General features: G+C 39.3%; 1 long non-coding RNA gene across 1 annotated transcript; it reads right to left on the bottom strand.

Annotated features, from left to right (window-relative positions):
- Positions 1–778: 778 nt before the first annotated feature.
- On the bottom strand, positions 779–4,463 carry LOC118684329 (uncharacterized). The gene is made up of 2 exons (XR_004979818.2): positions 4,323–4,463; positions 779–2,797 (listed from the first exon to the last, which is right to left on the bottom strand). It is a non-coding gene; the product is annotated as an uncharacterized LOC118684329 (long non-coding RNA).
- Positions 4,464–4,917: the final 454 nt, after the last annotated feature.

Genomic DNA, 4,917 nt, shown 5'->3' with positions numbered 1-4,917 from the left:
CTGATAGTGAACACAGTTATTAAATCACCTGGCCTGACACAGTTATTAAATAATCATTTGATGATCACTGAAATTCTTTGGAATCTTCCCTTAATCTTGGGTATTTAAAAGCTCTTAGGTTTTATTTGCTTCAGGACACCTGATTTGACTGCAATGACTGTGATGACCATTTCACCCACCAGGCAATAATAAATTGTGCTTTTGCAACAATTTTGTGGACAGTTTCCTTTATCTGTCTTTTAATTTCATCTTTATGTGCTATTTTTCCATAGCCACTATATTACTTAATGCCTGCAATTTTTATTGTTGTAGTTTTCATTCTACTTCCTTTTTTCCTCTTTTTTCCTCTACTTGATTCTTTCACTGTTCTTCATTTTTGCTTAGCCTAACATTTATTGTGGTTTATTTTTAGGATACATATATACTTGGGGTGGAATTATAATCTGAACATTTATATACTGCGTTTATGTTTTTGTTGGAAAAATATGTAATTGACGACTGTTCTTACTCTTCTGAGAAATGCCAATAACAAATGGCAGGCTTCAGTTCAGTGCATCCTCTACTGTTTTAAAAAGACAAAACATTGAAAGCAGGCAGAGAAAGTACAACAGGATAATTTTTTACAGTTTATACTGGGGTCAAAAATATTGCAAATATTGGTGTTTGACTTTCAGATCTGTCATAATATGCTGAAATACCATTCAGATGTCAATAACATTTTGAAAAAAACATGGAAAAGCTCTACTGTAAATAATTCCGTTGAAATGAAATAACACACTTGAAACTGGAAATTCCTTCTTTTATTTCTAGGCAGATTTCTCCATTCATTTAGATGTTAAAGAGATCTATTGCCTTTTAAAGTACAGTACTCATACCTGGGTTAGTTTAACTGCCCTTTTTCCACACACATATGTTTTTGCAGACTAACACCTACTGATATACTTTTCAAACCCTTAAATCCCCTCTGATTCTCAAAATGCTCTTCTGCCTTTATTTCTGAATGATGGTCACAAAGCATGAAGCCTACTGGAATAAATATACTTTCTGCATGCATGTCCACAGGTTTCACTGCTGTTTAAGCATCTCTGTAGATTAAGTCTTGCTTACCTAAAAAAAATCCACACAGTTAAGGTTTCTCTAAAAATTGATTATTATTTGCAAAAACCAATTGTTTTTTGAACCTAATATATACATAGGTAGGATTTGAAGGAATTGTTACAGAGTGAATGACTGAGGACAGGCATGGGCACATATTTAAAGTGAGCTACCCACGTGTACTGTGACACATGGCAACATTAACACACAGGTACACTGAGGTGACATTATTGGCACAACCAGGAGAGTTTTTACTTTTGCCTTTGTTACATTAATACACACTGTTTATTTTGTCACAGTTGGTAATTTTTGCTAGATGCAGACCATCTATCATGAATTAGTCATTTCAAAAAGAGATGACTCGGGAAGGGGAGTTATTTGAGTTGTGGAAGTGGGTTGTTTGTGCATTTGTTTTCTTACAACTGGCAAAACTCCAACAGCTATTCTCCAGAAATTTCACAAGAAACATTCATATGGGCAGGAAATCTACTGGCAAGAAACGGCAAATGAAAGAGTTATGTACTGCTGAATGAGAGTTTTGCACCTGCACATTGCTTAAGTTGGAGTGCATGCTATTAATATAATAACAATAGCATAATCAGTAGGATGCGTAGTCATCTACCAAGATTATTTCATTTTGAGACTTCATGGACACTTTTGGCATTAGTGCAAAACAGGGAGCTGAATCAACTTCAAATGAGCACTAAATGGAATGGGAAAAAAAAAAACCCATACTTAAACAATTCCTACCAAAACATCATGTTTAAAATTAAATCTAGAACTGTGTAACTGTGCCCAAACCAAACTGGATGTCCAAGGACACCAGTGGGATTACAGGCACAGTTGCCCAGTAAGTAAAGGTCAGAGAAGTACTGCTTCAGACTAATTCACTGGATTATGTTTTATTTCTCCTTTATGGAGAAACTTTTTTTTCCCCTCAGGGTCATTAAACTTAGACTAGAATAGAGTTGTTAAAAAAACTCCTATGGAACACTTTTTGGGGTCAGGATTTGGTAATTCATAAAAATATTTCCAATGAATACCAAAACACATCAAAAATGTTTCAAAACAAGTGTTGTCCCAGTTTTGAAACCTGGAAGGCCTGAGGTCTTTAGTTCAAACGTAGACTACTTGGTGGGCCATCCTGCAATGATAGGCCATCAATCCTCCACCCTGGCAGTCAAAAGGCTGAGCAATGGTCTGCCAGCCAGAGCCCTGCAGGCTTCTAGAAGAACTCAGCTCAAATACAACTGTCCCTTAAAAACTTTAGATTTCAGTCAACTGCCAAGATCTCTCTTGAAGTTTGCCAAACAGCTTTGCTTTTGAGACTGGTTCCATCAGCCTTTCCGTGTAGACATGTGAAGTTTTTTCCAAATAAATCATTTCACAGCAAAGAAAACATTTTATCCATCTCAGTAGTCACCTAGATTATGCAAAATGGTGTGCCATCCCTGCATTTCTCCCTGGACCCATGATGCTGCTCCTGACTTCAGAAAGGTCATTCTGGATCTTGGAGATGTGCAATTCAGTCTTTCCATGCTGACCAACACCTCTCTCCACGCAGAGTCCCCTCCTTAAGAGTTTCACCTTGAGCGGTTTCTAAGCAGCCATAAGGAGGTAATGCTCACTGCTTCCCCTGGTGAGAAGGCTGAGACCTGAGCAAGATGTTTCACAGGGAATTTTGGCCCTTTCCTACTGGGATCTGAAACACCATGAAGTAAGAGAAAACACAGTTGTGACAGAATTACTAAAATCAACTAAAATGGTAATAAAGAAACACGAAACCTAAATTGCTATTTTTTGTGTAAGTATTATGGTATATCTACCCAGAACATACAACAGCATTTGGAAGAGCACTGTGGGGGAGTGGGGAATGCACTGCTGAAACTTTGCACTACCATGGTACAAAAAGTGTGTCCAGCCACATTTGCTGCCCAGCCCATGTTTTCCTACGTGACAGACAGGTTTGCCTCCACTGAGAATCAAGGAAGCAACCTACTTATCTGGAATTTTATCCACCAGAAGGCCAAAATACTGAGCATGGCCTGTGAACTGAGAAGCGACAATGAACCAAAATCCCTGGAAAACCATATGGTGGTCAAAGATTTTCTACTCCCATAGACAAAAACGGTTTAGGGGTCTGACCTGGATATTTATTTATTCATACATTTGCTAAGCAAGATTTTTCACTAGTCTCCATAACAGATAAACCACTGCTCTCATCTGAATCAGTTTTTTACTACAAAGACAGCTAAATCAACATTAGCATCAGTATGTTATGAGCAGTGTTTTCTGAGCTTTGTTTTCTATTAGCTGCAAAATCCATTGTGTTGCAAGGAATACTGAGTGGGAAAAGCCATTTAAAATTGCATATTTGCATTGTCATGGGTTGGACTCAATGATCTCAAAGGTCTTTTCCAGCCTAGCTGGTTCTGTGATTCTGTTTATGATTTAATGTTGTTTGAACAACTAACCAATAAACTTTATCATTTTGCTATTAGAAAGAAGAAATAAAAATTATATGAAACTTGTAAAGAATCACAGAGTTCTCTTCCAGATTGCTGACAGTCAGTAAATGCCTCAAAAATCTCTCCCACTTCTTTACATGCAGATATTAAAATTCAGCAGTCCAGTGAACTGGACTATAAAATCAGCATATCTGCCCCAGAACAAGTACACTTTTTGCTTTGCAGTAATGTTCTTTGCAGAATGCATTTGTAAGACAGCAGGTTGGCACTGGGTGGTGAAAGGTATTCACCATTTTGTAAAACAAAGCAGCCATGGCTAATCTTTTTTGTTTCAAGATAATAAAAGGAAAGTCCCGTTTTGCAACTATAAAAAAAAGAAGTTAAAGTAGTACAGCTGTAAGCAGAAATACACTCGTTGTTTAAAGGACTCCATGCCTACTGTACATAAAATAATACACTGGTATCATTAGCATAGACAACAGCTTGTTTTCAATTTGGCTGCAGATAATGAAATTATCCCCCAAATTACCATAAAGTGGAACAAATAAACACAAAAGCAAACTCTTTCTTTTTCTCCCTTTTTTTTTTCCCTTCAGCAGAGCAGCACTGGCTTTCAGCTATTTAGAATGAAAGCAAAGCTTCTGTTTTTCCAGAGCTCCAGTTTGACCTCAAGCAGATAAAGAACATGAAATGACAAACACGCAGCAAAGAGTTACTGTGTCCTTCCCCCCTGGCCTCTGTTTACATTAGGAAATGTACCCGGGGAGGAGGGAAGGGGAGGCAGGAGGGCTGCCTTTCAGCGCCGCGCTCGGCTCCGCTGGCTCCGGCTGGAGCTGGCCCCTGTTTCTGAGTAAGCTTACTCCACTCCAGATGTGCCGCGGCTCCAGCGTGGCTGCCATGTACAGTAAATCGGCATCTGAGGGCTCGTCAATCTGTGGGGTAGAGCAATTGCGGTCTCGCCAGGCCGCCCCACTGGCACAAACAGAAATTTGCGCCGCTGAACTGGAAAAGGAGGAGGAGGAGGAGAAGGAGGAGGAGGGAGACGAGGGAAAGGGGCGACAGGGAGGGAAGGAGGCAAATAACGGGGATAGCAGTGTGTGAAAGTTGAGGGGCTGGAAGGTGTCTGCTCCCGCGAGGAGAAGGGGAAGAAATAAACACTAACAGTCAACTGAGGAAATGTTCTTAATGCATTTGTAAATTTACTTGTAAATGTTTTACACTTAGAGAGAAAGGGGAATGCTGCGTATCATTTGGCAGTGTTGGCTGTCTATAGGTCCCTGTGGATATACTGCTTTAGTACGCATTGTAACCAGGGCAAGAGAAACATAAAATAGCTGGGAAAACACAGCCAATT

This window comes from Molothrus ater, chromosome 1, assembly GCF_012460135.2.
Source record: "Molothrus ater isolate BHLD 08-10-18 breed brown headed cowbird chromosome 1, BPBGC_Mater_1.1, whole genome shotgun sequence".
Taxonomy (NCBI): domain Eukaryota; kingdom Metazoa; phylum Chordata; class Aves; order Passeriformes; family Icteridae; genus Molothrus; species Molothrus ater.
This window is presented reverse-complemented; position numbering and strand designations above follow the sequence as displayed.